Here is a 27,350-nt window from a genome sequence, read left to right as displayed (position 1 = left end):
CCCTGTCTATGCCTTTCGTTGATTTGAATGCTCTACAAGGTCAAGGGTTTATGACCGGGCACCTAGAAGAGGATGCGTTGAGGACAAAGTTGGTTGCTGCTGAGAATGTGTTTTCTCAGTTGGTGCAGAACCCTAGGATTATGCAATTTCTGCAAGCACCACCAATGTCACAGCAGAGCAGGCAACTTTCTCATGCAAGAGAGCCTGTTGAGGCTCAAGACCGGGTCCCTTGATGCGTCTCAAATGGGGAAGGGAGCACTCCCATGTTGCAAAGTCAGTTGGGGCTCCAAGACAAATTCCTTCTGTCCACGAACAAGTGGTTAGATCGCCTATTCCACAGGCTTTACCAATTCAGCCAACCACCCCTTCAGAGTCCAAATGTTGCATTAAATGGACCTAGGCACGGAACTCCGCCGGGCCAGTGTCGAATAAATTGTGAACTATGAACTGTTTTGAAGTGGTTATTTAGTGCTGTCGCGGTAGATTCTTGACTTGGAGTGTCCAAGTCTGTTACAGTGGTATCAGAACGCGGCCGATTTCTCTTCTACAAGAAATCCGATCCCAAATTTTTTTTCCCGTGGCACCTATGGCTTCACCCAAGGATCAATCGACTCCCTCTGCATTCGGAGATGCTGGAAGGGATCACAAAGAAGATTCCGGCACGGAGTATGGCCCGCCTCGGCCTACTCAAGCGGAGCGTCGAGAGATGGAGCGTCGTCAATTGATCGGCGATGCAACAAAGATGGTGCTCAATTTTGCGAAGGACCCAAAAATTTGCAAAATATATGAGCAAGACTTCTTTTCAAGAGGTGCATGTGCAGTGGCAAAAAACCACACCACCACCACCAAAACCCGCTCTCAAGAAACCTTCTGCTCACAAGAAATATATAGAGAAGGAATTAGAAGAGGTGGTTGATGCGCGAATTGCTCAGCTTTTTGACGCGCAAAACAAAGCTAAAAAGCACAGCAAAAAGCAGAAGAAAGGCATTGACTTCCCAGGTTATTTGGGTCGTCATTCGACATTTCAAAAAGCAAAGAAACAGAAGAAGCGTGTTCGATTCGAAGGAGTACCCAGTTCTTCTTCTTCTTCTTCTTCTTCTTCTAACAGTTCTTCTAGCTCATCTGACTCGAGCGAAGAAGACCGAAAAGGCCAAAAGCGAAGCAAGAAACAACGCTTTGGAAAGGGCAAGAAAAAGGCAAAGAAGTCTAAATCTCAGTGAGTGACAGTTCTACAAAGGACTCGTCTACAGACACTTTAGACTCTGATGAGAGCAATTTTTATGCAAAGAAGAAGAATTTTTACAAAGCCAACCAGTATGACTTTCTCGAAGACAAAAGCAAGAAAGTCCGACAGTTTAAAGAAGGTGGACAGTCAATTAAATTTGACACGTTTTTGGGATATAGAGATGCTTCGAAGGCTTTGTCTTTTGTACAGCAGTTTGACATCGCTTTCGCAGAGGGCGTTCCTCAGAGCACTCAAAGATTCGGAGAGCTACCTCTTACTTTCAGGGCAATGCTCGAACTTGGTGGTCCACGCTTCTATTAAACAAGACTGCGCCAGTTAAATGGCTGAAATTCAAGAGGCTTTTTATTTCTTCTTGGCTGACTCGAGAGTATGAACGCGATATACAAACTGCTTGGAACCATCTTCAGATGACCAAGAAAGATAGAGTGGACGCTTATTGCGAGAAATTATGGAGCTCTTTTCTACCCGCCTCTTCATTTAAGAAGATCTCGTTCAAGGAGAAGATTGAGCGGTTTACCTTGGGTCTATCTACAGAGATCCGAGATCACTGCTTGGAACAGCAGTTAGCTTCTATTCAGGAGTTGATGAGTCATGCGAAACGGGGTTTTGCAATTCACTTTGGCAATCTGACTTACCCCACCGATGAGATCATGACACAAAGAGCTGAATAGACTTCGAGAAATGAAAGTACAAAAAGAAAGAGCAACCCAACAGAAAGAAAAGGATGCATGACCCAAGCTTACTCCTCAAGAGAGGGCTCTCTACATAAAGGAGGGGAAGTGCTTTGGATGCGGGAAACTGAACATATCTCCGCGAAGTGCCCTAAAAAGGCACTGAATGAGCAGGATGAAGAAAGGACACAAAGTTCTAAAGCAGCTGAGGGACGTGGCAAAAAAGGCAGATAAAAAGCATAACTGGTACCACATTGCGTGGGGCCTGAACCGAATCAAATGAATGAAAGTACAAACTTTGTCGGGCAAAGGGAAAGATCAGGAAGCTCTTTTGAAGGAGCCCAGGCCAACTTCTTGAATTGGCGCTCGATTTGGAATTACGCCCGACAGGCTGAGGCCACAGGCGGAGGTAGTTCGAGTGGCACCCGGACGGGATGTTGCCATTACACCAAGCATTGGCAAACTTCGTTTGCAATGACAGGAGTGTTTAGGGCACGCGGAGTTTTACGTAATTGCCTTGGAAGGTTGTGACGTTCTACTCAAAATCCCTCGGTACCACAAGAACAACGCCGTGGTTGACTACCGGACAGAGAATGCGACTTCGACAAATGAAGGGCTCAGAGATTGTACTTGATGAAACTTCAGTTTCTTTACTCACTTTTTTTTGGGAGAGAACTGAACGATGGATGAAGGTCGAATATGTTTTGACCTGAACAAAAGAACGCCAAGATTTTCTCCACACTCATGCCGATTGCTTTTCAGAGGGCCTGTCAGGCGAGTTACCACCCACTCGTCCTCACGATCATACCATTGATCTGATACCTGGAAGCACGCCACCGAAACGGCCACCTTACCGTGTGAGCCGAGCCCAGAACGAAGAGATTATAAACCAAGTGAAAGACCTCTTGGAAAAGGGTTTTGTCCAGCCTAGTACTCTACCGTATTGCTCTCCAGTGTTGTTGGTTTTGGAAAAAAAAAGACGGATCTTGGAGAATGTGCATCGATTATAGAGCTCTCAACAAAATCACCATCAAGAACAAATTTCCAATTCCTAGGATCGATGATATACTCGACAGATTACAAGGATCTTCGTGTTTTAGCAGGATTGATTTGAAGAGTGGATATCATCAGGATAGACAAGATTTTTCTAGAGTACAGGCTATTTGTTGGCACTTTCTTTGACAATATCATTGTTTTCCCCAAGAATGAGGCAGAACATAGAGATCATCTACTTCAGGTCTTTCAGGCATTACGAGATCTCAAGTTAGTGATTAATGCAAAGAAAAGTGAATCTTTCCTACAAGAGATACACTTTTTGGGACACTTTGTCTCAGCAGCAAGAGTGCAAATGGATCTGGCCAAGATAGAGACTATCCGTGATTGGCCCGATTTGAAGAATGTCCAGGAAGTTGGAAGCTTCTTGGGACTGTGTTCGTACTACAGGCGGTTCATTAGTTGGAAGCTTCTTGGGACTGTGTTCGTACTACAGGCGGTTCATTCGAAAATTTGCAGAGGTTGCTTCCCCTTTGCATATCTTGATACAGAAAGGAGTCCCTTTCTCGTGGGGACCCACAGAGGTGATTGCCATTCAGACTTTGAAAGAGAAATGGACTACGGGACCAGTTTTTACTTTGTCAGACTTGCAGAAGTCGCTTGAAGTATATTGTGATACTTGTGGTCGTAGTCTGGATGCGGTCTTAATGCAACAAGGCCAATGTCATGCCTATGAGAGCTGATTGTTTTCAAGGCCGGAATTGATAGTACAAATATGTGAAAAAGAGCTTTTGGCGGCTATCCATGCTCTTATTCAGTGGCAACATTACCTACTCGGAGCCGATTTTACGGTTTTTCACATATGATGGGAGTTTATGCTACTTCTTGTCATGGAAGCAGCTATCGGAAAAGCAGATGCGGTGGGCAAACATCTTGTCACAGTTTACTTCCATATTGTCCATGTGCAGGGACAGAAGAAATTGGTGGTAAATATTTTGTCCCGAAAGCCGTTGGTTCTGGCTATTTCTACGATACATCATAGGAACTTCGAGGATATGGTCGGTTAGTACACCACAGAACAGATTTTGCAGATGTTTTCAGTTGAATACAGAAAGGGGAGATAGTAGCGGATTATTCCATTCGGGATGGCTACTAGATGAGAAAAACCATGTTTTGCATTACACAACAGTTGACGAAAAAGGTTCTAACCGAATGCCACTGTCCGTCTTTTACGGGTCACGGCGGCATTGCTACCACCTTGAAAGGGGTAGAGAGATATGTCTTTTGGCCGAGACTCAAGAAGAATGTGGACGAGTTTGTGCACAGTTGCTTGGTATGCCAGAAGGTCAAGTTTGACAGGTATAAAGCACAGGGATTGTTACAGCCTTTTTACCCATACCACCCCGCCCTGGGAACGTATTGCAATGGATTTCATCTCCCGAGAACACAGCGTGGGCACGACTCTTTATTGCCCAGGTCTTTAGATTACATGGCATGTTTGAGACGATTGTCTCCGACAGGGACCCCAGGTTCACGAGTTTGTTTTCGGACAGTTATTTGGGGAGATTATAGGCACCCGATTGCAGTTCTCGTCATCGTTCCACCCGCAAACTGACGAGCAATCAGAGATTGCTAATTCAGTGGTACTGGCTTTGTTGAAGTCTTCTTGGTTGGATCAGAAGACTACTTGGGAAAGGTTTTTACCTTTGGTGGAATATGCCTATAGAAACACGTTTGACTATTTGATGGGGGAGATGCCATTTGAGGATTTTGAATTTGCTACGAGGTTCTACCCTTCCTTAGTGCGAAAGACAAAATTTTTCTTTGAAGCCGACCAGTTCACGAAGAACTTTATCCGGAAGGCTTTGCAAAAATTTCAGGAAAGACAAAAAAAGGTAGGAGATCGCTATTGTTGCAATTTGAAATTGAAGAAGAAGAATTGGGTGCTCTTACATTATGGGAAGGCACGCCCGAGAAAGAAAAAAAAAAGGGAAAGGAGCGCCTTCTTTGAAAGCTTAACATGAAATAGTGTGGACCTTTCCAGATTTTTCGAAAAGATGAATGATATCTCCTTTGGACTGAAGCTGCCAGAATACTTGGAGGATTCACAATGTTTTCCATGTGAGTCTCTTGAAGCCTTTTGAAGGCGATGTGCCTGATGATGAACAACTCGAATTGGACGAAAACGAGCAGATACTCGTTCCAGAACAGAAATTGGCACAGAAAGAAAGAAAGAAGGTAAAGCGAACTTACGGTTCTTGGTTAAATTCAAGACCTACTTCGCATTGGATGCGAAGCGAATGGAGAAGGAAGACCTAGCAGATATTCCTCGGAATGTGAATCTTTACCTTGAAGCTTTTGGTTTAGCATAGTCTACTCCAAATGGAACCCAGAATTCAGCTTGGCCAAAGATCTGGTGCAGTGGGTTTGCACAAGAGGGGAGTTACTCCGCTCCTTTGTCAACAGATGCCTCGATTTTTGAATACTAGAGTCAGTGATGTCTCTTTGAGCTTCAGGGATACTGAGAGCTGACAGTATTCTGTTGGATGACTTTATGAAATGGAATTCCTAAATATGAAACTGATTTGTTCTTGACTTGTTTTTAATCAGACATCTATAAGGTCCTGACTGGATCTAGATGCGATTGCTAGCTACATTGCCGATAAATCATGGTCTAAGATCCGGAATGAATGTTGAATGTCATGTGATGTCCTGTGATGTCGAGTGATGTCCTGTGATGTTGTGTGACGTGACTGTCGATTGATACATGTGCTAGATGTGTGTTCCACGTACGTAGGTACTAACAGTCAGTGTATGCTAAGACGGTCCATGGCCTCTGTCTGTTTTGCATGGGATTTGCTTTTTCTACGCAATACAGAGAAACTCTTTTGCTTTTATCCAAAAGAGCTTGAGACAGAGCTTTTCAGCTTTATTTTTAAAAGCTAATTATGGACAGCTTTTTGGGACTTGCTTTATTTTTTACAAACAAGAGAGAGAAAGAGCCTTTGCTTTATTTGGGCTTTTGATTTTCAGCTTTTGGGGCTCTGCTTTTGGCATCCCTTGTACTCTTTAAATATGTGGGTAGGCCACTCACAACTCAGAGCATCTGGACGCAGAGTCCGAGTGTGAGCGCCTGCCTGCACTCTTGTACTTTGAACTCAAATTAATACGAAAAGAGATACCGAAAGGGACGCCAGTCTTTGGGGCCAATATCTCTAGGCACGGAACTCCGTCGGACCAGTGTCGAATAAATTGTGAACTATGAACTGTTTTGAAGTGGTTAATTGGTGCTGTCGTGGTAGATCCTTGACTTGGAGTGTCCAAGTCTATTACACTCGCTCTCTTCCATTTCAAGTTGCTCATCAGGCTCCCTGTCAACTAGCACCTCACCCTTGAAAAGTTTCAAGAGACTCACATGAAAAGCATTGTGAATCTTCCAAGTGTCCGACAACTTGAGTCTAAAGGATACATCATCTATCTTTTTTTGAATCTGGAAAGGGCCATAATACCTCATGCTGAGCTTTGGAAAAAGCCGATCCTTTCTCTTTCGTTTCCTTAGGCGTGCTTTCTCAAAGCGTAAAAGCACCCAGTCATCTTCCTTGAACTTCAAGTCGCGTCTATGTTTATTTGCTGCCTTCTTATGCCGTGCTTGAGACTTCTCTAGAGCCTCGCGAACCTCTCGTCTTTGGTGCCTAGAAAGGGAGAAACCTTCTTAGTACCTTTGATTACCTCAAATGGCGCCTTCCTTGTCGAAGAATGAACCATATTGTTGTAGGCTAATTCCACCAAAGGCAAGTACTTGTCCCATTGATTCTTTTAATGCGAAATGTAAGAGTTCAACAAATCCAAAACCACTAAATAGGCTAGCTCATGTCACGTGACACATCCCAACCCTATGTGTACGTGGACAAGCTACACCACAGCCGGGTTCAGTCAGTCCAATCAAGTTAGATTAGCAGTGATCTGGCACTTTTGTGAGTCTATTCGTAAAACGTGCATGCCCAGTCACTTAGCATAGATGCATATCCTCCGGTTGCACACAACATGATCATCGGAATTCCCATCAGAATCCATTAGCATCAGTGTCCATTAGCATCAGTAAGGGGAATTTTCCAATGCATTTAGCCTATTTTCCTATTTATTGGGATTTTCACTTATTATTTTCAAGTGACTTTCCTACAAAAGTAGGTAGGGCAAATTTGCTAAGTTAATATATAAGCAAACCAAAGTTCACACTTTCTGGCAGAAGAGGCAGCAGGAGCTTCACGCTCAACAAGCAACTTCTCAGCAATACCCCCCCTCATGACCCATCGCCATACCTCCCATCACCCTCGGAGTTTTTCCCCGCGACAGAACCCAGCAACATTAGCGTTTTTGCTTTCCAGGACATCCATCGCCATCCCCTTGAACCTCTGAAGCCTGGCGTTTCTTCCCTCCACTAGCAGCAGCCCCAAATCTTACTAACGCTAGCAGTTGTTGCAGATCCGCAGCGTTTTCAGCATCAGCCTACTGCAGCGTTTTGGCATCAAGTACCTGGCGTTTTTGTCAACGATAAGAGACCTGCAGCCAGCATTTTTTCTCAGCCCTGCAGCAACCAAAACGCAGCCCAAAAACGCAGCTAGGTCAGCGTTTTTGTTCACCAGTTCAGCCCCTACAGGGACAGTAAAATTCAGTCGACAAAACAGTCATTTTCAGCCCTAGGACAGCAGTAGGAAACAGCCTTTTTCAGCCCCAAACAGTCCATGAAAATCAGCAAATAGAAGATCCCAATTTTCAGCCACGAAGTCGTCGTCGTCATCGCCGTCGTCGGCGGCGGCGGCGGCATAGTCCCATTGCATACGCATTGTACACCTTTGTGCAATCAGAGTAGACCACTCTCGCCGACGAGAGTGGGGCCTTCGGAGGAGGGTTTTACAACCTCTCGGGTGTCGTATCTCTTCTCTCTCCTTCTCTCAGTCTCGTTCACTTGCACGCACAATATCCATTCACTTTGTTCGTGATCATAGCACTCTCCATAAGACGGAAAGCTCTCTCTTTCCCTAAGAACTAAAAGGAACCTTGAGCAATAAAGATCACTAATCTTGAGAAAAACAACATTCATTCCGCTGCACCTAACATCTCAGATTGCCCATCTGTCTGTGGGTGGAATGATGATGAAAACTGCAACCGCATGCCAATGTTCTCCTAGATTGCCCTCCAAAACAAACTCATGAATCGGGGATATCTGTCAGAGACTATCGACTCAAACATGCCATGTAACCGAAAATTCTGTGACATGAACAGTCTCGCCAAATGTTCAGGCTTGACCGTTTTCTTTACCGGAACAAAGTGAGCTTGCTTGCTAAATCTGTCAATGACTGTCCAAATACCATCATGCCCACTTTGAGTCTTGGGAAGCCCAAAAATGAAATCCATAGCAATGCTTTCCCAAGGGCGGGAGGGAATGGGTAAAGGCTGTAAAAGTCTTGGTGCCTTATGCTTGTTAAACTTGACCTTTTGGCATACTAAGCAATTGCGAACAAAGTCGTCCACATTCTTTTTGAGCCTCAATCAGTAGAAGTAACGCTCAACACCCTTCAAGGTAGTATTTATGTCGCGGTGGCCTGAAAAGGGTGGACAGTGGCACTCTGTCAAAACCTTTCCCCTCAACGGCTGTGTAACACACATCGTTTTGCACATCAAATAGATGTCCCGTATAGAATAGCCTGTAACTATCTCCCCACTCTGTATCCGACTAAAGATGTCTGCAAAGTCAGAATCTGTGGCGTATTGATCTACCATATCCTCAAACCTTCGATGATGGATCGCGGAAATAGCCAGAACTAAGGGCTTCCGAGACAACGCATCTGCCACTAAGTTCTTCTGTCCCTGTACATGGACTGTCTAGAAATGAAACTATGACAATATAATAGCCCACTTCATCAGCTTTTCTGAAAGCTGCTTCTGCAACAAGAAGTAGCGTAGACTCTGATGATCTTTAAAGACTGTGAAATCAGCTCCGACTAAATAGTGTCTCCACTGTGTAAGAGCATGGATGACTGTCAATAGCTCTTTCTCATAAATCTGTGCTACCATCTCTGGACGTGAAAACATCTTGCTCTCGTGAGCCGCCACTGTGTAAGAGCATGGATGACTGCCAATAGCTCTTTCTCATAAATCTGTGCTACCATCTCTGAACATGAAAACATCTTGCTCTCGTAAGCAATGACATGGCCTTCTTGCTTCAAAACTGCTCCCAAACTACGACCACAAGCATCACAATAAACTTCGAATGGCTTTTGCAAGTCTGGCAAGGCCAACAATGGTACGGTAGTCAATTTTCTCTTTGAGAGTCTGAAAAGCGGTAATCTCTGTCGATCCCCATGTGAAAGGGACTCCTTTTTGAGTCAGTAAATGCAAAGGAGAGGCTATCTCTGCAAATTTTCAAATGAACGCCGATAGTAAGAGCACAAGCCCAGAAAGCTTCGAACTTCATAAAACATTCTTTAAGTCACGCCAATCGCGAATAGTCTCAATTTTGGCCGAGTCCATCTGTACTCCTTCTGTTGAGACGATGTGCCTCAAGAAATATATCTCAGGCAAGAAAAATTCACTCTTCTTCTCGTTGATAACTGTTGCTAATTGGACTAATTTCTAATTTTTAATGATTAATTTCTTTCTCTAGGATATTTTATTGTGTACACTAAGAACTGTTAAAAGATTGTAGCTACAGGAAGTGCCATCAAGAACGGACAACTCTAATGTGTCATTTGATGGGTGACGGTAAACATCGCGAAGGAGTTTCCGTAAGTTCGGTGGAAAGGGCCGGGTTACGAATGCCCCTGATGCGTCACATGATGGGTGACGGGTGCATCAGAAAGGGGGCATTCCATAGGCTGAGGAGGAAATCTGAACTGAGTAAGAAAATACGCGTAAGAACATAAGCACAAGAATAAAGATGGGTTCAATGAAGCTTTTTACGAAAAGCAAGAACATTCGCAGGAGGGCAGATGCTTTCCCGCGAGGAGTCTGTGTCTGCATTGCATCTGTGCCCGTATTCTGCACCCGAGGACGCCTGGAATGTGTTCGTGTAGCATTGTTTTCACTAACTGAGTGAGTTTTAAAGTTTAAACAAGTTCACACTTTATTTAAAAGTGACCAACCCTTTTAAAAAAATAACATAAAGCATGGCTCTTCCACAAAAAAAGCCTACGTTAAAAACTCTGCGCTAATAAGCTACGCAAGGCTGTACGGACAGCAACGTTCTCTCTCTCTCCTCTCTCTAGGGCGCCGGTTCTTGCTTTTTGGGGTCGCTATTCCCGATGGGTGCCAAGGCCTATAAAAGAGGCAAGTAGCGTTCAGTTTTGAGCACGGATCGCAACAACCCAGAAGTGCAAGCGCTGGAGAATCTGGTAGAAGTGCCGACGACAGATTTCGCGAGAGTTCGTGTGCCGATGGAGTGCGGAAGTCGCTTTCTCGAGCGAGGAGCAACAGGTATAATTTGTCGATTACACATCGCGAGTATTGCTTTGTGTGGTTGTTTTTGCAGGAATCCTCCCTCACGGGAAGTACGACCTTTGCATCTAAGTCCCTCTCGAGAAGTACGGCTTCGCGCCAAAGTCCCTTACGGGAAAGTACGGCCTTGTGCCTAAGCCCTTTACAGGAAAGAACGACCTTCGGGTCTAAGATTACAGAACGGAGAGGTTTCCTCGGGTTCTCGTGCTTGTATACGAATTCTCCCTGAATAAAGAATACTCTTGACGGGGGGGGGACCAACCCATCTTCTGGTCCCCAATACTCTGTCGATCTTCTCCCTTCTCTAACATTTGCAAAGTATTTTATTTTTCAGATTTCTAAGTGCTCGTGTACGCTCCCGTTTTGTGACAGTGGTATCAGAGCTCGGACTCCTCTCTTTCTCTGCAAAGAAGGACGGTTCCGGGAAGAACGGGAAGAACCATGTCGAGCCAAGGGAGAAGCGTTGAAGAGGAGCTTCAACAAGTGCGAGCTCAGCTTGCGGATTTGCAACAAGTCTTACTATTGCCAGATGTCCAAAAGCTCTTGGGCGGAATGAAGAGAACGAATGGAACCTATGCAGCCGGGCATCCAGACCACATTGTTGGCGTGAGCACTGAGACCACAGGAAGAAAGAGAAGAAGAACGTGCCGAGGTGCACAAAGGATCTTCGGATCGGAATGAACGGCCTACTCCAAGGAAAGGCCAGGAAAAAGCGCTCTCTTTGCTAGACGAGAGCAAGGACATCTCTATCTCATCTCCATCTTACTCTCCCGATTATACTTCTACTTCTCAATCATCTCGCCAGAAGAAGGAAGCCGCTACTACTACTACCCTACATCAACCTAAAGATAAGCCTCGATTCAAGAAGCATGGTCGCAAGTCTCAACATCGCATGAGAGTCTTCAAATCGGGCGACAAGGACATCAAGTTCGAAACCTACAACGGACGGAGAAATATCTCAAAAGCACCGTCCTTCATCAGACAGTTTGAAGTCGCCTTTACCAATGGGCACTTCACAGAAAGATCCAAATTGCGCCATGTGGGGATGCACCTCAAGGAAACGGCAAGTAATTGGTGGTTAGCCAAGATTCTGGAAGGTTCTCAGGCCAGAACTTGGGAGAGATTCAAATCTGAATTTTATGAACAGTTTCTTCCGCCTGACTTCGAGCAGGACATACGGAAGGAATGGGATTGGCTCGCCCAGAAGGAACATGAGAGAGTAACGACCTATGTGGACAAGTATTGGTCGGTTCTTCTGAAGGTCACTCCCTTCACGAAGATTGCCGACGAGAAAAAGAAACGGAAGTTCGAAGCGGGTCTCCAATCGCAGCTTCGAAAGAGTATCAAAGTGTATCCGCATGACACTCTTCAGAGGATGATGGAGTCAGCAATCATTGCTGAGGATTTGCACTCAACTGGGACGCCCAAAAAAATGGAACATAGCACTTACCGTGACAGACAAAGAGGGGTCTACGATGACCAAGGGGGCCAAGGAAGAAAACATCCTCCATCTAGGGACTATGATCATTCTAAGAAGCCAGAGGGCAATGGCAAGCGAACTAAGAATCTTTCTCCTACTCAACTTCAAACCTTCAGAGAGGAAGGAAGATGCTTCTACTGTGGCGAGTAAGGACATATGAAACCGGATTGCCCGCTAAAGCAGCAACAGCAAGAACACGCCCCTACGAGGCAAGATAAAGCAAGGAAGGAACCCGCTCCACCAAGCTCGAACTCAATTCCAGATGTTCAAGGAAACACAAAAACAGAGAAAGGGAAGCGTCAACTTCTGAAGGGCTGGGGGTCTTTGAACAACCAGCGAGTACTGATTCTTTATGATCCAAGATCCACGGATAACTTCATCTCCCTGGATACTGCGGAACGTTTGTGCCTCACACCGGCTCAGCTTGGCACACCGGTTACATCCGGATCGGCATTCGAGGGGTTGACAACCAATGCAACTCCCGTGCAAGGACAGCTCAATCTTCGGATTGGCGAGTACAAGGACCGCGAATCATTTTTGATGGCACCCATCGAGGGATGTGATATCATCTTGGGTATGCCATGGCACTTCCACATGACACCTGTCCCCGATTATGTGGAAAAGACCCTCACTTTTGATCATGGGGGTAAGAAAATAAAGATTCATGCAGATGTAGGAGATTGGCAGTTCCCAATTGTAAGTCATATCTCCATTAAGAAAGAAATGAAGAAGTGTGTTTCTGCTTACTTGATTTTTGCACGTGAGAAGGATAAAACTAGTGGGGATTCACTCTCTAGTCTGGAAATTAAGCGTTTTCAATTTATTGAAAAGTACAAAGATTGTTTCACGGAAACACTCCCTGATAAACTACCTCCGGTACACCCGGAAGATCACCGCATAGATCTTATACCGGGTAGCTCGCCTCCCAATCAACCCCCTTATCGGGTGAGTCTTGCTCAGCAAGAGGAAATTTTGAAGCAAGTCAACGAGCTTCTAGAGAAAGGGTTAGTACGGCCAAGTGCTTCACCCTACTGCTCTCCAGTTCTATTGGTGCAGAAGAAAGATAGCACGTTTCGAATGTGCATAGCCTATAGGTCTTTAAACAAGATCACGTCAAGAATCGCTTTCCGATCCCTCGGATTGATGATATACTTGATAAGTTGCAGGGTGCAAGTGTCTTTAGTCGCATAGACTTAAAGAGTGGGTATCATCAGATACGGATCGCCCCTGAGGATGTCCATAAGACTGCTTTCCGCACAACCTTTGGACTATATGAATTTTTGGTAATGCCTTTCGGCTTGACCAATGCTCCAGCGACATTCAATCGCATGATGGACCGCATTTTCAGCCCATATCGAGCTTTTACGGGAGTATTCTTTGACGACATACTCATCTTCTCTAAGTCAGAAGAGGAACATCGGAAGCACTTGGACCTAGTGTTTCAAGAATTGCAAAAGCATGAGTTGCATGTGAATGCAAAGAAGAGCGAGTTCTTTCTCTCAGAGATACACTATCTCGGCCATATAGTCTCTCAGAATCAAGTGAGTATGGATCCTGCCAAGATCCGAGTGGTAGAAGATTGGCCTATTCCCACTACGGTACATGATGTACGTAGCTTCCTGGGATTATGTTCGTATTATCGAAGGTTTGTCCGAGGATTTGCCCATGTAGCAGGACCACTTCATGATTTGACAAAGAAGAAGATCCCTTTCAGATGGGGATCGAGACAACAAGGAGCTTTTGATCGGCTCAAGAACTTGCTAAGCCATGGACCTATTTTGATAGTGTCTGACTTAAGGAAACCATTTGAGGTTCACTGCGATGCTTCAAGCGATTGCATCGGAGCAGTGTTAAACCAAGAAGGCTATGCAGTGGCCTACGAAAGCAGACGGCTTAAGGATGCAGAGTTGCATGCATCAATCTACGAAAAGGAACTTACGGCTGTGATTCACGCCTTATCCAACTGGAAGCACTATCTTCTAGGAGCGGATTTTGTGATCAAGACTGATCACCAAAGTTTGCGGTATTTTCTTACGCAAAGGAAACTATCTGAGAAGCAGATGAGATGGGCAAACTTTTTGTCTATGTTTCACTTCCAGATCCTTCACACGGCTGGGAGTAAGAATGTGGTCGCGGACGCAATGTCTAGGCAGCCAAGGGTGAACGCTATCACTTCGGTGTATCACCAAGAATTAGAAGCACTACCGGATTTGTATCCGAATGATCCAAGCTTCTCCACCGTTTGGGAAAAACTACATCGTGGAGAGAATGAGTTTCCCTATTCCATTCGGGACGATTATCTCTACCACCATCAGGCCATATGTGTGGCGGAACCATTAAGAAAGAAGATCATGGATGAAGCACACGCTTCGCCTTATGCGGGTCATCGGGGTATTCTCCCTACGACCTTAGCAATGGAAAGATATTTCTTTTGGCGTAGCCTTAAAGCAGACATTGATAAGTATGTCAGGGAATGCTTGGTTTGCCAAAAAGTGAAGTATGATCGGCATAAGACGCCTGGGTTGCTACAACCATTGCCTATGCCTAATGAACCTTGGGAAAGTATTGCCATGGACTTCATCATGGACCTCCCTAGAACTCAGACTCGAAATGACGCGATCTGGACCATTGTGGACAGGTTTAGCAAGCAAGCACACTTTATACCAGTCAAGAAAACAATCAAAGCAGATCATATGGCTAGGGTCTTTCTGGCACAGATCTTTAAGCATCATGGAATGCCTAACGTCTATTGTGAGTGATCGAGATCCTCGCATGACAGGAAATTTTTGGCGTGCCTTGATGGATAATCTTGGTACGAAGTTGAATTTTTCATCTGCCTACCATCCTCAAACAGACGAGCAAAGTGAGATAGCCAACTCCACAGTATTGGATATATTAAAAGCTTGTGTCAGACCGGCAATCTGACTGGGAGAAATATTTGCCCCTTGTCGAGTATGCGTATAACAATACCATACACTCATCGACGGGGAAAGCACCTTTTGAGATTCTCTATGGTAAGCCTTTGCTTCCACCGATCCTTTTAACTAAGGATAAGATCTTTGCAGCAGATGAATTTGTCCGGGATTTGGACACAGCCTACGGGCAAGTTAGGAGAGCTATTCTACGCTCTCAGGAAAAGCATAAGAAAGCTGCAGACAAGCACAGAAGGAATCTAGACTTAACAGTCGGACAGTTAGTCTTACTCAAATTTGAGAAGGCAAGACTTAAGAAACAAGCGTCTCATAAGGGGAAGGTGGTAAAACTTTCTACCCGTTATTATGGGCCGTTTAAGATCACTGAGCAAGTGAATGATGTCACCTTCCGATTAGAGCTACCGCCTAATTGGAGGATCCATAATGCTTTCCATGCCAGTTTACTCTGGCCGTATGTGGGACCGTCCGCCTCCGAGTCAGCCTAGTGCTGAGGAACCTCTTGAGGTTGAGGAAACAGAAGAAATACTCCAACCGGAGCAGATAGTAAGTCATCAGGAGCGGCCCCTCAAGTCCGAAAAAATAACACGGAAGTATTTGGTTAAGTTTAAGAACTATTCGAATCTAGATGCTCAGTGGATGACGCAGGAGGAATTAGCAACTTATCCCGAGATACTGAAGATATATGTTCAAGCACTACAATTGAGGTCAACTATTTAGAAGCCAGAGGGATGTTGCTAATTGGACTATTTTCTAATTTTTAATGATTAATTTCTTTCTCTAGGATATTTTATTGTGTACACTAAGAACTGTTAAAAGATTGTAGCTACAGGAAGTGCCATCAAGAACGGACAACTCTGATGTGTCATTTGATGGGTGACGGTAAACATCGCAAAGGAGTTTCCGTAAGTTCGGTAGAAAGGCTGGGTTACGAGTGCCCCCGATGCGTCACATGATGGGTGACGGGTGCATCAGAAAGGGGGCATTCCGTAGGTTGAGGAGGAAATCCGAACTGAGTAAGAAAATACGCGTAAGAACGCAAGCACAAGAATAAAGATGGGTTCAATGAAGCTTTTTACGAAAAGCAGGAACATTCGCGGGAGGACAGATGCTTTCCCGCGAGGAGTCTGTGTCTGCATTGCATCTGTGCCCGTGTTCTGCACCCGGGGACGCCTGGAATGTGTTCATGTAGCATTGTTTTCACTAACTGAGTGAGTTTTTAAAGTTTAAACAAGTTCACACTTTATTTATAAAGTGGCCGGTCACTTTTAAGTGACCAACCCTTTTAAAAAAATAACATAAAGCATTGCTCTTCCACAAAAAAAGCCTACGTTAAAAACTTTGCGCTAATAAGCTACGCAAGGCTGTACGGACAGCAACGTTCTCTCTGTCTCCTCTCTCTAGGGCGCCGGTTCTTGCTTTTTGGGGTCGCTATTCCCGCAGGGTGCCAAGGCCTATAAAAGAGGCAGGTAGCGTTCAGTTTTGAGCAAGGATCGCAACAACCCAGAAGTGCAAGCGCTGGAGAATCTGGTAGCAAGTGCCGGCGACGGATTTCGCGAGAGTTCGTGTGCCGACGGAGTACGGAAGTCGCTTTCTCGAGCGAGGAGCAACAGGTATAATTTGTCGATTACACATCGCGAGTATTGCTTTGTGTGGTTGTTTTTGCAGGAATCCTCCCTCACGGGAAGTACGACCTTTGCGTCTAAGTCCCTCTCGGGAAGTACGGCTTCGTGCCTAAGTCCCTTACGAGAAAGTACGGCCTTGTGCCTAAGTCCCTTACGGGAAAGAACGACCTTCGGGTCTAAGATTACAGAACGGAGGGGTTTCCTCGGGTTCTCGTGCTTGTATACAAATTCTCCCTGAATAAAGAATACTCTTGACGGGGGGGGGGGGGGACCAGCCCATCTTCTGGTCCCCAATACTGTGTCGATCTTCTCCCTTCTCTCACATTTGCAAAGTATTTTATTTTTCAGATTTCTAAGTGCTCGTGTACGCTCCCGTTTTGTGACAATAACCAATCTATGCTTCCACAATGCTTGAAAGACCTGTAGTAGATGATGTTTATGCTCTACTTCATTCTTGGAGAAAACTATAATGTCGTCAAAGAAAGTGCCAACAAAAGATCGATACTCTCTAAAAATCCTATCCATCATTCGATTGAATGTTTCTGGAGCATTCATAAGTCCAAAAGGCATAGCCAAATATTTGTACAAACCAAAGGTTGTACGATCTATAATACTAGCAATACCGAAGAGCAGGAAGGTAAAGTGCTAGGTTGGATGAGACCCTTTTCTAGAAGTTCTTTTACTTCGTTCATTATTTCTTCATTTTGGGCTCAGCTAACACGGTAAGGTGGCCCGTTCGGTGGTGTACTTCCGGGAATCAAATCAATCGTATGGTCCTCAAGACTAGGTGGAGGTAACTTGCTTGGTAGGACTTCAGAGAAACAATCAGCCTTTGGTAAAAGTATGTCTAGGCACAGTTCAAAGTCATTTAGGCCCCTTACGACACTTATAAGTGGTGAATACTAGGAAATTAACTCAAAAGAGGCAAAGTGGACACATGGCGACACCAGGTCAAATTTCGAGACTTGCATGAAGAGGGGACGCCCAAATTGAGAGAGGAGGTTGATTTTGCACATAAGTGAACTCCAATGTGTCAGTAGTGGGTGCAGGTGATCAGAGCTTTAATGGAAAGCTTGCCTTCTCCCTTGCCTGATGTAGCACGATGATTCCGCTCTCGTGCATCTCTCTCCCCCTCTGAATACAGAAACATGCTGCCCCGCTTGAGGGCTTCTCATCTCTATGTTCTGGTGCATTTTCAAGGCAGAAAACAGAGAATTTAGAGTGCTGCAGATTCTCGCCAGCTTTAAGAAAGTGCTCGAATGCGCCAAGAAAGTCACCCTTTGCACGGGGATTTTGTCTGTGAAACCTCCTACTGCAGTTATGCTGCAAAATCGGGCTAGAGTAGCCTGTAGGTTATTTTCATCCCGGTAAAAGCAGGACAACTCGTAGGACTTTGCAGGTTTTCTCCCAAGTTTAATAAGAATAAAGAAATACCGAATGGGGCGCCACTCTTGGGGGCCTACAGGGTATCGCTATCTTCTTGGAAGCACTCTAGCTGTCAAGCCATGCTTTGTTTGAAGTGTTAATTTCGGTCACAGGTTTATTCGTGAAGTTTCTCTGTGTCGTAAGTTCAAGTAAAGTTTATTAAGTAAACATTCGGGTGAGAGCTAAAGTCTACTGCCCTACGGGCCGGTTTCACACACACACACATAGACACACACCCAATGGGGTCCCAACCAACCCTCTCAAGGGCCCCCCGCACCGTTGCCAATGTGCTATTTGCTTTTGATTGCATAAATGGAATATACACACATGCAATACTCAATGCAGACACTACTGACTCGATGGGGAATTCCGCCGCGGTAACTCTTCAAGATGAAGCACCTCCGGGCTGATTTGATGCATGTTGGATCCATCTTGATGAGGGTTGTTGATGGCCACCAAGGGGTAGATCTCGGACTGATTTTCCCTCCCGATGTGAGAGGAATGAAGAGCTGAAAGCTGGCTGCAAAAACGCAGATCTGACTGCAAAAACGCGTCGCATAAAGCAGGGCTGAAAACGCAGACCTCGATGGAGTAGATGATGGGCAACGATGGGAGCAGTCGATGCGGCGAGGGAATGGCCGAGGAGAGGCTCAATGTGCTGCCAAAGGTCCGGGCTCAACGCAAAAGGTAGCAGCAGCAGATCCAGGCCGGACCCCGGTTCCCGCGAGGGAAAGAGCTGAAATCTGAAAACGTTATGCTGATCTGCTGGAGACTCTAAACGCACGACTGATCTGCAAGATATGAGAAAAAACACCAAGTACTGCTGCGTTAAAACACTTGGCTGATCTGCAACCTTATGAAAAATGTTGGCCGATCTACAGCGCTAGCTCCACTTATGAGAAAACATTGAGACTACTGCTTCCTTTATAGGACTTTTTGGTCAGGTTGAGAAATTAAGGTTAGGTCAGTAAAAATGTGCAAATGTGCGCACCCGGGCAATAACTCACTGGTCGGTGAACCATTCAACGAACAGACTAAAACCGACACATTCCTTTAACCTAGACCTACATGCTCGTCATGTCAGATGCCCACCGAAGTGTAATAACATATATCAAAACGCTTGTACAATCCATTTATGCAAGAGGGTTCCAAAACTGGAAAACCTAATCTAATGGACTTGTCCGGACGTGCAGTTCCTGGAAACACACTCACAAAATTGCCGATTCTAATCCTCCTAGGTTATAGACAGGTGCAAAATTGGCTCTAGAAGTTGATAAAGCATGTCTAAGTGGCACATAGAGCCATGTGCACATGACATCCCCTAGAAGAAGTGTAATAACATATATCAAAACGCTTGTACAATCCATTTATGCAAGAGGGTTCCAAAACTGGAAAACCTAATCTAATGGACTTGTCCGGACGTGCAGCTCCTGGAAACACACTCACAAAATTGCCGATTCTAATCCTCCTAGGTTATAGACAGGTGCAAAATTGGCTCTAGAAGTTGATAAAGCATGTCTAAGTGGCACATAGAGCCATGTGCACATGACATCCCCTAGAAGAAAAGTTCAATTGTGCTTTGATACCATTGTAACCGGCTGGCCTAATGCCCAAGCCGTGCGAGGCAGCAAAACAGAGATTTTCAGCTTGACGAAACAGAATTGCAGCACTTAAATTAAGAAGCTATAAGACAATGTAGTTAGGAGATGGAGAGACGGAGAGATAGAGGTGAGATCTGGAAAGATGGAGAGGTGGAGTTCCTCCCGTACACAATATTGGCCCCTAAGTAGGCGTCCCTTTCAATATATGTTTTGATTATATCAAATATGAGCAATACAAAGCTTAAGAGATGGCACCGTGATTCTCTGAGAGGAGAGGGGGAGAGAGTGTGCCAAGAGAAGAACTTTATAATTGGATAGATCAGCCCGTTAAATAGGCATGCGGTGTGTGTATAGGCATAGAAAAAGTGCCAAGTGTCTGCCTTTCCTCCTTTGCCTGAGCCTCTAAAGGGTTGTTCTAGACAAGTGGCCAGTTCTTCACCTACGTGTGTGTGTGTGTGTGTGTGTGTGTGTGTGTGTGTGTGTGTGTGTGTGTGTGTGTGTGTGTGTGGTCACCTAGTACCTGCTATGCCTGAACTACCCTTCATTAGGGCAGCCTGATACTTGCCATGCTTGAACTGCCCTTCACTAGGGTCACCTGGTACCTCCCATGCTTGAACTGCAACCTCCCATGCAAGGACTCCAATTGCTTTGCATGAATTGCCACCTCCCATGCATGGACTTCAGTTAACTTGCATGGACCATGCCTAGGCCTTCCAAGTGTCCACCTGCCTTGCATGCTCTGCCAATTCCTAGGCGCATAAATCTTGCTCCTCTCTCTGCATCCTTTGCTAGGCTAAGGGTCACCCTACATCCCCTTGCCAGTTCCCTTTCTCTTGGGCGCCCTACACAAGCTGGTCTTCCATCTCTTGCAAGAACTCAGCAATGGTGTGGCTGCTGGTCTTTCATCTCCTGCAAGAATTCGGCTATGGTGCTGCTACTGGTCTTTCACCTCCTGCAAATATTCAGCTATGGAGTTGCAGTTGCAGATGGGCAGCCTGCAATGGCCAAAATCAGTGACAGAATTCCCAAGGCAATGGGCACATAATATTGCTGAATGTAAAGATCCAACTATAGCACCATCTCCATCCATCAATCCATGCTACTCACAAAATACTTCATCCCTATAGAAAAGACGAGTAGTTGATGTCAAACAAGACCATGACCACCTATTCGCTAGTTGTTCCTAAAAGGCAAAAATCATGGGCATTCATCACATGTGCATAGCATATCGTAGCACATCACTGCATTAGAAACACAAATAGCTCGAGTTTGGATGCTAAATACCTCGAACATATACGGACAATTTGTAATGGGCAAGGAACCTTTTGGCTCAAAGCCATGATCAATGTTGGGTCAATCAAGGAGATGTCCTAATGCTCCAGCCTTCTTCAGTGTAACAAGAAACATTTCGTGCGTTTCGTCGTTTAGTTGTTTCAAGGAGTTTCATTTCGTTTCGAAAATGCCAGGATGAAACACATAAGTTTCTAGAGGTAATAAGAAACATGATATTTAGGAGTCTAACTACCTTCATTGGAGTACCGCACAGTACCTTTTATGTAGCACTAAGTGGACAGAATAGTGCACCCCTGCCAAAAGCTATCATTGTCTCACAACCCTTATGAGGCATATAATCCAGAGGCTGGTTCTTTGACCCAGCCCTTTTCAAGGCCTGCTCTGCAATCAAACTCTGTAGGCAGTGTTTGCTTCACTAGAGTTCGTACTAAGTGAACCAATGAAATCCTAGCAAGATTGAGCACTTTTTTGAGAGAGTGCAAATTTCATGCTTGAATACTACCGTATTTATACAACACCTCCTTTTCAAGATTTCCAACCATTCTCAATTGACACTAGGTGCATTGTTTTAAAAGTGTCATTTACTGCATCAACAAAATGTTCATACAAATGGGCAGGTACAAAGGCAACATGACTGCCTACTGACGTGTAAGTAGAGGACCCCTAAGCTGACCCATCCATTGTCTGGCTGTCTGTAATTGGACAGGTAAAAATGCCACAGTAGTCATCTACTGCCATATGTGTGAAGCACCTCTCATAGGCTTCCAATCAGATTGCATCTAAGTAGATGAGAGTTGTTGAGACCTAGAATGAGGCTCCTTTCTATACCTCATAATGGAAGCAAGGCAAATGAAGACAAAGCTTCGGACATGACAATGCTGGCATCCTCCAAAAAGTGACAGCCCATTTAAATATTTATCCTGAATACCATGACCTTGAATGTTACGCTACACCTGTGCCTCTCGTTAGTAAGATCTCAAGTCATCATAGATTGTGGCAAATATCACATGGCCAGCATTCTGAACGGCCCATCCAATAGACTCATCAATTGACCAATTATTCTTCTTCTTGTTGCTACGGTACTCCCATTGACACTTAAATCACATTTACTGATACTACTGATCAATCTCTGGGTGCGTTTTGAAAACATGGAAGCTCAAAAGATAAGCTAAACAGTACCAGCATCACAAAAAAGCGCACAACAAACTATGCCCACCAGGTGATAAGAACTTTCATTTACAAACAAGAAACGCAAAATGGAGAGAGCGCAGCAAAAGAATAACAAAGACGTGAGGTTGTGCACTACCTGTTGCGACGGTCTGGACAATGCAGAGGGGACGGCGACAATGCTGTCTGGAATCCTTGGAGAAGCTTACGGTTTCGGAGTAAAGAGCAGGATGCAGAAAAGCCATAGAGGAGTGGGACGAAAGGGACGATTTGAACTGCACAGCAGTGCCACATACAGACGTGGACGAGAACGCCATTGCACTCATCTACTCCAGTGCTTTCTCTTCCGCTCGTGCTCTAACAGTAATTCCTGGTAAACCTGATCACCAGCGAGAGCAGCTTCGTCTTCTAACTTCTAAGTTCTCTCTCACCATATGAAGATAAGGCAGCTTAAACAATGTGGGTCCTACGCATCCAATTGGGTTTTCTTCCTTTTATCCATTTTTCAAATGGAATCTCAACATCTTTGGCCTGCTCAAAAAGGCCCTAGAGAACAAGGGATTAAAAATTGCATGTAGCGTTTAATCCCATGATGTGAAGTATTGACTTATTGAATTTTTTTTTTAATTTGTGAAATGCTTTTCATTTAAGGACCTTACTAGGTCCATATCATTAAATTGTTTTTGGTTTGCTACAAGAGAACAAGAGATTAAAGAGTGCATTCATTAGAGTTTGATTCTATGATGTGAAATATTGATTTAATAAAAATAATAATTTGTGAGGAGTCATTTTATTTAAGAATCTCATAAAGGTCCATTTTATTATATGGTTTTATTATTTCTTATGTTTAGTAAATCTACCTTTTTTAATGAAAGCATTAAAATATTCTTTTGTTTTAGTTTGTTATTAAGTATGTTTTTTTTTATTGTTTTTATTTTTCTTCTTGTTCATTTTATTTTGCTCTAAAATGCCAATGTATGCTTTTCACCTTGTTGTTTGAGTGGGGCCCTTGATTATGTATGCATGTGTATAATGGTGGACAATACAATTTTATATTAAAACACAACAAAAGTGACATGTGATTGTAAGCACTCATCTAGATCTATGACTCTCCATAACTCTCATCTCCCTTTAACTCCAGAAGGTCTCTCTTTTTTAACTTCAGAGGTATGGTCTTTGTGACTTCTCCCCTATTTAATTTCTTGTGCTTATAAGACTTACTTTTTCTTATGAAAGCATTAAAATGTTCTTTTGTGTTTGTCAATGGGTCCCTTTTTAGTTTTTCTTGGAATGCCAAATTGATCATTTCACCTTCTTGTTTAAATGGGGTCCTTGGTAACATATAAGGCATTTGTGATTATGTGTGCATTGTGTATGATGGACAATATAATTTTATATAAAACATAACAAAAGTGACATGTGACGATAGACACTCATTAAGACCTACTCTCCATAAATCTCATTCTATCTTAACCTCAACATGTCTTCGTGACTCCTCCCCTTGTTCATATTGAAAACTAGATTTCCTTGATTGCGTTCCAGTGCAAATTTAAAAGGCGGAGAAAAGTGTACCCTTTAGTTCATGTTTGAAGGCTTTGTAGCATCTCTCCTTATATCTTTTCCCAAGATCTCTCATCGTGCGCACATGCACCGTGCTGCGCGGCGGCTATACAGGCTAAAAAGTGGAGAGGGTCACCACACCCCTACAAAGATCCACTACCTACTCCTTAGGGGCTATCGAATGCAATAGCTTGGAGAATCCCATGTAACAGGATTGCATGCCATTTAGGGTACAATGTTGCATGTCAACCATTGGATTTTTCTGATTTCAAGGTGATGTCTTCCCATCATCTCCAATTGGAAAGAGGCACAAGCATATGTGCTTAGTGATAGTTGATGGTGGATGGCAAATGGTTTCTTCTTCTTTCCACCGGTGTTAATTGGCATGTGTGTAACTTAATTATGACCGCACCACAAGATTAAAATTTAGTCTAAGGCAATGTGTGAAGGAGAAGATTTTGCAGATTATTCCGTGCACAAAGATGCTTGTGTCCATTAGAAAAAAGGACCCTACAAACATATGGTGTGAAGCTGGCATTGTTATCCACATTGCCAATTACAACGTAGGGAAGGAGCCCTTCCCCAACCACTTTTATGCCCTCCAATGTTGAAGGGGGACTTATGCTTCTCCTCCAATGTTAGGGGACTTTCTTATTAAGAAAATAAATTAGAGTTGTAGGAAGAAAGAGTCACATTCATTTTTATATAGACTTGTGAGACTCTTGGCGATATGGTTACCATGTTTTGGCTTCATCTCAATTGGCCGATTTGATTGAGACAGCAAAAGCTAAGCTAGCTATTCACTCACTTGTTAAGTCCACAAGTATTCTTCCATGAGTGCATCAAAGACAATGGCTTCACCATCTTCAATGAAGTATTGGCTTATTTGGCCTCCACCTATCACAACTTGAGCATGGTTCTTAATTTCCTCATAAAAGACAATTGAGAAGCTTTTACCATCAACTATATCATGTGGTCCTAGAAATCATTTTATGATTACATATTTAGATTGGATTGTCGTGTGAAGTCTATAATTTTCTATGGTAGCACTTGCAATATCACAAATAGAGACTTCTATTGTTGTAGATCCATCCTCAAGAGTAAGTGATTTTTAAGAGGGTTTTACCATAATCAAAATTGTGGCTTGAAAAGAAGTTGGGAAACTCGTATTGAGAACACACAGTAGCCAACTTCAAAAAGGTTGTTGAAGCCTTAGAGAGGGCCAAAATTTTTGTATAGGCAGTGGAAAGAGGCCCACACCAAATTTCACCCAAGACAGCATGAATGTTTTCTTTTGATGATGTGAGTCTCGCTTTAGAGGAGAGGACACCCGAGGTGACATCCCTAAGTTACATGCCTTCTAGATGTTCTCAAAGTGGGCAAGCACACCAACACAAGCACAGTCACTTGTTGCCCCAACATCATGCAGTCTATTGTCGAGTCCCATCAACTACATTTCATTTGTTAGGTATTTGTTTGTCCAAATGTCACCATTGCATTCATTTGTTAAGAATTGATGTGCAAGATGTTCAAGTTGATGAGGAACCTCTTGAGATTCATCATTGGTGGTGCCCAGTATGCACTTTGTGGTGCCACCATGGGTTGCTTTCTAGTACCACCAATATCCTTGCTACATGCATGGGCTACCATATATGTGATAGTGATGTGTGTGAACACACTTAGGATCGTCGAGGCACTTTTTCCCTCACTAGGAGGTTCTTTCCCCCGTGCATTGTATAAATGCCCATCACTCTAGGGCTAACTTATGTTTTTATTTTCACACTAATCTATATACTCTCTATTGTGTGCCTTGAGCTTCTTCATCTTCTCTAAGTTGTTTGTGCATCCTGTAATCCTAATTTCAACAATTGGTATCATAGTAGGTTGCGTATTCCCAAGCATATTAGCCAACATTGCCAGTTCCCCCCGCTCACTTTCTTTGAATTAGGTGAGCTTTGGTGAGTGTCAGTAGGTTCAGTAGTACTTCGGGTAAGCTCATAAAGCTTGGTGTGCTCATAGCCTTTGTGTCCTCTACAGGTAGTACTGCATAGGTAATTTTATCCTTTTGTGTAGAATTTTTGTCATTGCAATTTTTTACAAAATAGATCCCTTACAGTCCTCTTTGGGTTGTGCTCTATAGCACGTGTTAGTCCTACTTTCTTTTTCCTCTTTTGGGGAGATTTTCACATCGGGTGCAGTCACTCGCCATGGCTGACAACAATAGAGATGTTTCAAAGATGTTTGCTCTTGAAGACAAATTGGATAGGGATAACTATCCACAATGTGGGCTTACATGATGACGCATGTTCTTGTGTCAAAGTGCATTTGGAATGTTGTGCAAGGAATTAATGTACGTTCACCTTTTGTGGATACACGCTCTGTTGAGGACGTTGCAGGTTCTAGCAGATTTGTTGCTGGTAGAGTTGTTTTACTTACGACTGAGCAATCTCATTGGGATGTTAGAGATGCATAATCTCATGCATTAATTGCATTATCTATGAATCACACTATTACTCCTCCCATTCACTCAACAAAATCAACAAAATAGGCTTGGGATACTATGACTGGTCTTTATACAAGTCGCAATGAGGCTGAGATTGCTTTGCTGCATAAAGAGCTGGAGTCAAAGATTATCCAAGAGGAAGATGACATGGAGACTTTCCTTACTAGTATTAAGGATGTCAATGAGAAACTCATTTTTGCAGGTGAAGTTATTCTGACAGTTCACTTGTATAGATTGTTGTTGATGCATTGCCAGACTCTTACCATACTAGTACTTGGAGACTTATGACCCAAGGAAGACCCTCAAGCTATCAAGTTTGATGCATTATGTACATTGTTGTTACAAAAGTCATTTTCAAGAAATAACATGTCTAAATAGCATGTAGTTGAACATGTTTTTTTTGCTTCTCAAGGAGGTGATTCTTCTGTGGGTAGAAAATCACCTATGTCTAGTGCTTTTGCTGCTGGTAGCAACTCATCTGGGAATTCTTGTGAAAAAGACAAGACGAAGATTTGTTGCCATTATTGCAAGGCTAATGATCACTCGATAAAGCAATGTCCTAAGTTGAAGGCATAAGAAGCCAAGAAGAAAGAGGTTGGATCTACTAACAATGTAGCTATTGTAGAATCTTCTTTAAATGGAGATTGTGATGTGGATGTAGATGCAAGCATTGAGTGCAGAGTGTACTTACGATCCTTCTGCCCATGATGCGTGTCAAATGCATTTTTGTTGGTTACCATATCAAAAGAAAAGGTTACAAGTTATACCATCCGCAAACAAAACGTATCTTGGTTTCACGATATGTTATACTTGTGGAAGATTCTATTCAGCCTTTGTTATCATGTACCAAAGATAATAATGTAAGCTCACTTGACATTTATGACATTGTTGTCTCTTTTTAATGGTGGAAATTTGAATGTAAGATCTAATGAGTCAAATGTATAGCCTATGGAGGTTTTTGAAAATGTTATAGATTGGCCTATTCTTGATGCAAATGTACACGATGTACTTGATGTGGAAAGGGATGAGAATGAAGAGGCTAGGGGTATGGCAAAATGGTTGGTTCATACTTTGCGTAACAGTAAATTGGATGCACCTATGTCTAGTTGTACTTGTTTAGGTTCTCACCATGCATCGTATGTGCCAAATTGTTATGCTTTGGCTGTTTCTAGTTTATGTGATAAAGAGGTCCCTTTTTCTTTTGATGAAGCACATAATTCAAAAAATTGGATGTCTGCAATGCAACCTAAATATAATGCACTTATAGAAATGAAACATGGACTTTATGTGATTTGCCTCCTGGAAAAAATTCCATGGGTACAAAGTGGGCTTACAAGTTGAAACATAAGCCAGATAGCAAGA

At 43.6% G+C, this 27,350-nt stretch overlaps 1 pseudogene across 1 annotated transcript in view; it reads right to left on the bottom strand.

Moving 5' to 3' along the window:
• The window catches only part of LOC147416439 (uroporphyrinogen decarboxylase-like), a 32,120-nt pseudogene extending 9,760 nt beyond the window's left edge, over nt 1-22,360 (bottom strand). The window contains exon 1 of the transcript XR_015187514.1: nt 22,065-22,360. The product of XR_015187514.1 is annotated as a uroporphyrinogen decarboxylase-like (transcript). The remainder of the gene's footprint in view (nt 1-22,064) is intronic.
• Between the last annotated feature and the right edge of the window lie 4,990 nt (nt 22,361-27,350).

This window comes from Adiantum capillus-veneris, unplaced genomic scaffold, assembly GCF_014529385.1.
Source record: "Adiantum capillus-veneris isolate H3 unplaced genomic scaffold, ASM1452938v2 Hic_scaffold_974, whole genome shotgun sequence".
NCBI lineage: Eukaryota > Viridiplantae > Streptophyta > Polypodiopsida > Polypodiales > Pteridaceae > Adiantum > Adiantum capillus-veneris.
The sequence above is the reverse complement of the archived record's forward strand: the minus strand, read 5'-3'. Positions and strand labels throughout refer to the sequence as shown.